The sequence below is a fragment of the Erithacus rubecula genome (assembly GCF_903797595.1).
Source record: "Erithacus rubecula genome assembly, chromosome: 10".
Classification (NCBI taxonomy): domain Eukaryota; kingdom Metazoa; phylum Chordata; class Aves; order Passeriformes; family Muscicapidae; genus Erithacus; species Erithacus rubecula.
The window spans coordinates 25990306-25999795 of record NC_136662.1 but is presented as its reverse complement, the minus strand read 5'-3'; the positions used below and the strand labels follow the sequence as shown (position 1 = coordinate 25999795).

Sequence of the window (9490 nt, the reverse complement as noted above, 5' to 3'; positions counted from 1 at the left end):
ATTCTGGTCTTCTTTGGAGTGGAAAGATCTCAGGGCTTTGTGGTTTCTGCCCAACCCTCTTTGTCAGTCTAGAAACTTGCCCTTTCCAACCTTGCTGATTGCCAAAGCCTGAATGAGAGAGTCTCAAAACTATTGTCTTCCTGTGGGTTTATTCTCTCCCTCGAAGCTGCTGCCAAAGTTCTTCCCTTTGGGGGTTCCTAACTGGAAAGCTGTGGACATGACCTAAATCTTCCCACTCAAGATCATCCTTCCCAAAGCAGGAAGGATGTCTCTTCTTTTCACTTATCTTTTTTTTTTTGCATCACCCTTCCAGACAGGAGGAAACATCCAATGCTTCCTTTCCCATGACAGAGGTGCTTCTAAAGCTCTGCTCTTATGGTTTTGTGTTACCATGAAGCATCTTTATACCTTTTTAATATCTGAACCCTGCAGAGCCCCATGGCTTCTGAAACCAGCAGACACAATCTGGGCTTGGGTGCTCTGTGCCACACAGAGCCTGGGCTGATCAGCCCGAGGTCTTTGGTCCTCTCTGCGGAGAGCTGTGGTGTAGGTGGGGGAAAAAATGCAGCTGAACTTCCTGAAGTTGTACTGAGAAAGTGAGTATTTCATCAGTTTGGCTTTCAGGTGAGGCAGAGGGAGCTGGGTGACCTGTGCATGGCTGCAGCAGAAGCAGGTTGGGTGTGTTTGCAAGGACACCAAGCCCAGAAAGCTTTGAGGGATGTAAAGGAGACCAAAGTGCTTTGTGGTTCATCATCATGTTTGCTAAAAATACCAGGGCTGCAAAACTATCTGGATTATTTTTTTTTTTATGTTGTATCCTACCTTTTCATCAATTATTTTGGGATAATATTAGGGAGGAATGACAAATTCAAGAAAAACACAATTCAAGGAAGTGTCCTGATTAGAGAGATTAATTTCAGCAAGGAACTATGAAGTGCTAAGCCCAAGCTGGGTTTGTGTCCAAATATGCTTTTAGACTCCAGATTATGAACAGCATGCTTTGTTTTGGCTACATTAAAATGAAAATCAGACCTGCCTCTTCAGAACAGATTGATGCTGTTTTTCATTTTGTTGGCCTTGGGGACAGAAGTGGCTTGTTGGGAACAGCCATGGTGAGTTTAAATCTGCTTTGGTCCATCACAAGTTTAATCTAAATAAAAAAGACTGTGGATGCTGGTCCTTAGGTGGAGAGGAAAATCCTGGCACAAATAGGTGTTGTCAGTTCTAAAGGTAGGCTGGGGTAGCACACAGCAACATCTGGCTAAACTCAAACTGAAGTGGGAATATCAGACTCTAGACAGAGAATTTCAGCCAGAATCACAAAGCTTCAGCTTAATTTCTGTTATAAATGGCAATGTAGTCATTGGCTTTGTGTTCATTTGGTTATTTGGTAAATAAACTAATTACATATTAGCTTTTGCAACTTGTTATTAATCACAATGATTTTGATGTAGTTCAATTTATGATCACCTTTCAAACTATTTTTTTTTAATATAGGTTGTCAGCTTTTGTGGCCAATGTCCTGGCCATGTGTAGCTTATATATGTATTAGTGTGATAAACATTTATTGTATTTTAGGCTTTCATAAAATATTAAAATAGAGACTATATAATGTTAAACTTCTGCAGAATGCTTTTATTTTTGTAACTAACTGACAATAATAAAAATAACTTAAATAACTTTGTAAAAATAGCTAGGACTGTCTATATTATTAAATTACATTGAAATATGAATTTCAATTAAATTGAATTGATTGAATAATTGAATATTTGAATATTATCTGCACACAGATAACATTTTTAAAAAAAGGATGTGAAAAAGACTTCTACCACTGACCCTGCAGCTATCAGTAATTCCCCATTTGTCATTGTGAAGAAATAGTCTATGCATTGTGACAAATAACATACACAACTCCCAAAAATCTAATCTACATTATTGCTGAACAAGTCAAAGGCCAGACAAAACTAAGGAATTCCCAAAATATATAAACGAACTCAAAAGAATATTTAAATCTATATAATTGTCATGAATATGCATTTGATCAATGCAGTAAAAATAGATATATAAAGAAAACTATTAAAAATAACTGATGTGTTTTTGGCACCCCAGGGCTAATGTCCCTTTTATCCCTAATCAAACTTCTTAAAAATTTAAAGAACAAGCCTTTTTTCTCACAATTTCCATGAAGTAAGAAGGCATCAAAAGAAGAGTGATGGGCCTCCCCAGCTGAGCAAACAGGCCAAGCAAGGGGAAATCCAGAACCTCCGTGGAATACAAGGACAGAATGAATGATTCAGACTGGTTGTGGATAAAAAATGGAAATGAAATGTGGAAGAAAACCAAAAATGAATAGTGGAAGGAAGAAAAAATTTGGCCAGATAAACAAAGAGAACAGCTGTGGAGAAAGTAGAGATGATGGACTTGAAGGATGTTGTGTAGGTTGAGATACGACCCAAATCCTGAATTAATGCCTTAATTCAGTTTTCAGTAAGGCTGAGATATATAAAGTCTGTGGTGAAAATGTAAGTGTGGTAAGGTAAATTTAACATTTGGAATGGAAGCATAATTTAGGCTAATTGCTGTGAAAATATGATGGTCCCTGAGTGAGCTCCTCTCTTGGCCATTGAAAAAAGTGGCACTTGAAACTGCAGATAGATTTGAAGAGATTTTTTTTTTTATTATTAATCTGTAAATTTGGGAAGAGAGAAGTAGCAGATACAGTGCCTATCTTCAGGAATGGGACTCTCCTGCCCTGAAATTTATACATTTCCTAATTTTCTGCTAAATATATCAAATCTTGGCATGGAAGGAGAAGGATGGCTGAGGGTGGGGAGGCAGTGGAAGAGGATGAAGAAGAAATCTTCACACAGGCACACACACGAGAGCAGTCATTTCAGAACTAATTCGTTACATTTTGCAAAACAATTGCTAACAACTTAAAGGGTAATGCTATTGACATAACCAAGACTCAAGCAAAACTGACTGATCTTTAACCTCCACAAGGATCTTCTCCTCAGAAATAATCATGGAAATGACAAGATAAAGATGGGATTGAAGCTATACTTATTTAGTATATTAGTATATATTAGTATATAGTATATATTAGTATATATTGGTTGTATAGAAATTGGGCCATGATGTTTGCAGATGGCACAGCTGGGATTAATGTCATTATGTGGAAGACTGCTGCTTAGAAAATTCAGTTATGTTCCTTTGATCTGAGGATTGAAGGCAACAGCACCAAGTGTGCAATGGCTTTTTTAGGATAAAAGGAAAGAACTTTCGCAATATCATGAGAAGTTATTCCTAAGAGAGGGTGGAGTAGGAGAGAAAAGGGTGGATTGCCTTTGTGACTCAGATGAAGAAGACTTTAGAAGGCTTTAAATCCTCAGTAGAGACAAATTCCAAGTTTTAGTATAACTGTAGAAGATGTTTGAAGATCCTCTTTGAAGTACTGTATACAGTTTTGAACCCTGATATTTGAAACAAATTAAATAACTGAATTACCTGGAATGCTGCAGAAGGTTTCCTATGATGGCCAGCTCAGCCTTCAGAGATTTATTTCCAAGAAAGAAAAAAAGAGTGGGGAGTTTTTGTTGTTTAAGCCTAGCCAGCTGGTAGATATGCAAAACATGTTAAGTTTCTCTATAAACATATATAGTGGGTACTTCCTTCAGCTTAAGCTCAATTTTGAGACCAAAACTAATAGCTTGATAATGGATGGAGCTGAAAATTCCCAAAACTTTTGTAAACATTCTGAGCAGCTTCCTGGGAGACTTGTGAGGCTGCTCCTCAAAGTAGGAGATCATCTAAGGATAATATTATACTAAAGGGTGGAAATTTTAATGGCACCAATCCCTGGATTCCCAGGAGAGCTGGTGGTGGTAAGAAGGGGATGGAGGGTGCTTAGCAGTTGTTAATTCTTACTTATCCTGTTAGTGTGCTCTGGGGTTCTGTTAGTCACCCACTGAAGCCTGCTCCTGTTTTTCTCCCTGGTGCGAGCTGATTTCTGCATCTGGTGCCAGTAAAAGGCTTGGGGTGGCCACTGGAGTCAGGAGGACTGCAGTGTGCTGGTTCTTCTGCTGGAATCACAGGCCCTGATGCTCAGTGGCCTGCCTTACTCATGCACATCTAACTTGGCAAATGGCCACATTGCAGAAAAAACAGGAATTTTTTTCTCTGAGACTGACGCCGACTGCAGTGTGGAGCGCAGACACATCCTAGCCACAAGTAGGGAGCCCCACCTGGAAAAATTCCCTTCTTTTGCCAAGCAAATAGAGAACATTTTTTGTCTCTAAGCATCTCTTAACCTGGTGACTGGAGGCCTGTCTTTGGGCTAGTACTAAGAGTTGAGGCATTTTCTTGGAAACTCATCACTTGCAAGTGGTGGAGGAGAGGAGGACTTGAGTCTGTCGAAAATTTACTCTACCGCATGGGAGGCACATTTATCCTTTGGCTTCATCACATTCATTCTTTCCATTTGAAGGGTTTCTTACTTTGCCTTTCTTAGGAAGGAAAAGAGAGCAGTGATAAAAAATACTGTGCAGTCCTGCTTTGTCCTTGCTTGGTAAACCCCTGTGCAAGTGACTTCCCTTTTTTTTCCAACCACATAAAATAAGAAATGAAATTATACCCTGAGGAATATTGTCACTCAATGCTTTCCCCTTGCTGACTGTCAAATATAGCTTCAAGAAAAAAGCAGCACTTCAAGATGTAAGAAGGGCTCCTCATCCTCACTTAAGCAGATGATGAAATTAGGATTTAATTATAGTGTTTTATTGCACGTAATTATGAGGCAGCCCGACTTCCATGTGTCTCTTTATGACTAATGCCTTACTGCACTGTGTGGAAGAGTTGGCATGGTATCCAAATAATCACAACAGATTGCGCAGGCCGGTTGTGCAATAATCCAGAAAGACATGGACAGCCACAGACAATTCCAGCTCCTCACTAGGCCTCTCTGGAGATGCTGCTGAGACTTCTGAACATGCATTTCTTTATTCTCTCATTCCCATTGGGTGTGTGACCCTGCCATAGCCTGAAATAAAAGAGAAGTGTCTTACAGAAATGAAACAAATAAAATGGAGAGTGTGTGATTTCCACGTGGCTGAGATGATCTACTGTTGAGATGAGGGAGAGCACTGCTGCTCTTTTTAGGGATTTGGGTGCATTTTGCTGACTCTGGTGGGTTCAACTTGCCTGTCTGCCACACTCTGTCTCCCTCCTCAACAGGAATAAGCAAGATGGAAGAGCTCAAGAGATAAGAACAGGGAGGTCACTCACCAATTACTGTCACAGGAAAACCACATCTGACCTCCAAATCAGATTAATTTATTGCCAGGTAATTACAGAATGAGATAGCAAGAAATATAAACAAACTTTAAAAAAATTTTTCCTCCTGCCCCACTTTTCCAAGGCTCAGCTTTGCTCTTGACTCTTCTCTACCCGACACAGGGACAGCTCCTGATCTCTTCTCTCAGAAGCTCCTGAATCTCTCCTAAGGTTGACCATAGTGCCTGCAGCAAGAGAGATTAAGTTTAGACTCCCTTTGGCAATGCCAAGGTCCTGATCTGAGCTGCTCTCACAGTTTTAATCTGCACAAACATTTCTGGGATCTCTGTGTAGCAGCTGTAACAGGCTGCTAACCACTCTCAAAGACAGGCAAACCTTTATTTCTAAAAATGTTAAATCCAAAATCTAACAAGCTGTGCCCTTAGGAAAACTGCATCATACTTTGTAATTTGTGAATTTGCTTTCCCTTCTCTGATGGGGAACACCTATGAAGGTGCCACACCTTTGCTCCTTGCAGGCAAGGCCAGGGATGGTGCTGGGCTGGAAATGAGGCAGAAATATTACATTCAGAAATATTCAACCTTCAGTTGCAGGGCAGGGTGTTTCCCTGCATTCCCCTGAAATCTTTCTAAATGAAACAGTTGTCAGTCTGTGTAAGTTTTCAGCCTGTATAAATTACAACAGCTCTGCTGAGGCTGCTGCAGAAGGACCTGGCCTTGCAGGTTAAAAAATGTTTGGGTGGTTTTTTTTTAATAGAATTTTTCTTGAGAAGTGTTGTCCTCACCAGGAAATGAGGGTTTTTTGCACCATCTGACTGATGGCCCTGTGTCAAATAATCTCTCTGCAGCCAGCAATGCTGGGAAGAAGGCTGTGAGACACATACAAAGCAGAGACTGATTAAACATCTCCTGGCACAGATTTTCTGCTGCTTCCCAGACCAACTCTAGGCCTGGGTGAAATTCAGTTGTAGGGATGGATAAAACCATGACTGTTTCCCCAGGATCTGCCATAATTTCCTTGATAATCCCTTTGTTGCAACCAAAATAGGATTTTAGGATAATGGGTTGCCACTATTTCAAATACTCCATGCCTAAAACTAGTTAAAATCTTAGATAAGTACTTTTAAAATTTTACAGTAGCTATTTGTGTATGATGGATTTGAGCTACAGAAGGCAAGGTGAAACAGAGAATTTAGTCATATCTGTTTGGTATTGTTTCAGAGCCATCAGCCTTTTTAAAAATAAAACCTGATGGATGCTCCAAAAAGGCTTAAAAGTACAAGGTGATTTCCAATTTCAGTTGGCTTTTTTCATTCCACCTCTTTTATGTGCTGTCCTGCAATCCTAGATTTAGTCATTCCATGGGGGGATGTGAAGCCTTTGAATAAACACAAGACCTGAGATTTAAACACAGAAAGCTGCTGTGTTTGAAGTGAGGTGTGTTTTTCTGTTTCAGTACCTTTTGAGAGTCTCACCATCACTTGTTGTGCTGTTTGATGCTGTTATCTATTTGGGTCACAAGCTTGGGGCAGCCAATGGCTTGTGAAGTTTTGGTGATTCTCATGTGCAGTTTCAGAGAAGCCATCAGATGGTGAAGGGAGGAATGTAATGAATCTCATCTCATCAGGGTCTGAAAGGGGAACCACTGGGGGTGTCCTGCTGAAGCTGCTGATTTTTCTGTGTGCCCTAAGCAGTAAATCTCTTCTCAGAACAAGAACTCTGGTGTAAATGAAAAGCAGCCAACTGGAAGGACACCTGTGCTAACGTGGATGCAAATTGTGAGCTGCAAGCAAATGCCTCCCCACAGGAGTAACTCCTCTGCACTGTTTCACTCTAGGTGATTCCCTGCAGGGATCAAAAACCATCCCTGTTGCCATTAGCAGTTGTCATCCCCGAGTTCTCCCTGTTGACACTGCAGTACCATGTCTGTGATTCATGTCTGTCCTGTGTTTGGGTAGTCCAACCACAATTAATTGCTTCAGACTGCCGTGGGCTTTGTTTATTGAGGAAAAAGAACATTGTGTCCCAGATTGCCCTAGTGTGAAGAACTAGCAGTGGGGTATTTGTATATTTTTTCTTTTTTTTTCTTTTTTTTCAATTTTTTTTTATTTTTGAAGTTATCCTTGTAGAGCAGAGTCAGGGAAGGAGGGAGGCGAAATTTTGACATCTGGCACTGCAAATGGCTCGAGGAGGAAGGATCCTGCTTGATCAGAGACTGGTGGTGTTTTTGGGCAGGAGGATACCTGTGCCAGTAGGACAGACTCCATCCAAACTACAAGTGAAACAGGCAGCTGCCACTTCTCATCTAGAAAGGTGTCACCAGTGTTTGGGTGTGACATTGCGGTTTGGGGTTTGAGTGGGATGTGGAGGTGGCACGAAGTACTTTGATTTGAAATTTAGTCTAATTTTAGGTGCCCAAGGATCAGTTTAGCAGCAGGCAGGCTCTAAGCTGTATCTTTACTTTCTGTGAGTGAATTAATGTCTGTGTTTAGAGCTGAACTAATAGAGCACAGGTATGGTTGCTCTAAATCAGAGACCATTCTTTTGTTTCTGCATGCTAAGTAAGCAGCTCTTTGTGCACAAGAAGGACCTTTGTGAGCTATGCCAAATTAATATGGCTTCTAGGAATGCTACAAAAGAACTGAAAATTGAAACTAGCAGTGGCCACTGTCCATGCATCAAATCCAAAGTAGAAATCTCTGGTGAACACCTCAGACTGTGCCTGTGTGTTAAATTACTGTGAAGGCTGATGGGTTGAGTATTCACAAACTGGGAGCTGCCCCTGCATCTCTGACTTGGTTGTTGTGTACAGAAATCAGGGCAAACTTTTATTCACAGCTCATGTACTTGTTCTGTTTGAATGCTGTGGGACCTTACTGCCTTCAGGGTAAGGGTGAGGATGTTCCTTAATTTTATTTTATTTGTTGGAGTGCAAATTACCTTTCTATCTGACCCGCAGCTATGGATCCACGTGGCTGTAAAAATAAGAGGCATCTCAGAGAATGAAGAATGTACCATTAGCAGCCACTTTTAAGAGGTTTTGGTTTTGTTATTTGCTCAGCAACACATAAATACACTGTTTGTGGAGGGATAAAACAAAATTATCAAACTGTTTGAAGTCATCTGTGAGTGTGCTGTTTGTCAGCTTGTGCCCAATGCATAGTGCAGCTTCTGTGGCAAATATGGACAGACTAAATCTTCTTTTCTTACTGGGTCACATCCATCCCTAATGGATGATATTTGCTGTGCAGCAAATGAGACCTGGTGCCCTGAGAATGTGTGATTCAACACAGATAACCAGGATTATATTCAGCATTTGCAAAGCAGTTTGCATTCTAATATTTCTTCAGCTTTGAGTGCTCGAGCTGATGACATGAAAATATTAAAATGTTAAATTAAGGTTGAAATGTTTGGTTTGTACCCCTGTGTTAATACTGTGTTGAGGTTTGACACTGGCCAAATGCCAGGCACTCACTCACCCTCCCCTGCCACAGCTGGGCAGAGGACAGAAAAAAAATCAGTGAAGGGTTCATGAGTGGAGATAAGGACCAGGAGAAAACACTCCAAGGCTCAGCTTTAAGGTATAAAGTAATTTATTGCTAACAGAATCAGGGAAGTCATATAAGAGCTTAAAACACCTTTTTCCCCCCTTCCCAGCCTCTTCCTCCTTCCCACCAGCAGCCCAGGGGAAAAGGCATGAGGGTTTTGGTCAGTTTGTCACTCTTGCCATGGGATGCAGTCCTCCAAGGACAGGGACTGTGTTTGCTGCCACCTCCACTTTGGAAAGGAAAGAAGGCAAGCAGGAAAGCCCCAAGAGAACACATCTCCAGTTCAGTGCCTTTCCCCACCTGTGTGGTCTCTTGCTGATGTGTAATAGCTGCAGGCATTCAGAAGAAATCAATGTCTACTTTAAACTACTTTCCTAGGAAATTGTAGGAGGTAGACTTGAAGAATCCCCTGTGCTTTGCTCATCCAGTTCAGCCAAGTGGGGACAGACACACAGAAGTGTTCTAGGAGGAAAAACTGGGAAACGCCAAGTCCTTCCAGCCCTGGGATCATGCATAAAAGGAATTAATGTCAATACATTGAATTAGAGGGAAAGGGGATCTAAGCACTGCCTTTGAAGGGAAAAAAATCTTGTGAATGTCTTTGCTGCAAGGCACTTGAGTCTTCTCAAAGCAGCTTGAAATTCCCAGCTT

The 9490-nt window shown here is 41.0% G+C and overlaps 1 protein-coding gene across 1 annotated transcript in view; it reads left to right on the top strand.

The window, feature by feature from the left end:
• Positions 1-531: 531 nt before the first annotated feature.
• LOC306805645 (5'-AMP-activated protein kinase subunit beta-2) overlaps positions 532-9490 on the top strand; it is a gene marked incomplete at its 3' end in the record, with an annotated part of 112051 nt that continues 103092 nt past the window's right edge. Inside the window, exon 1 of the mRNA XM_079313641.1 lies at positions 532-541. The remainder of the gene's footprint in view (positions 542-9490) is intronic.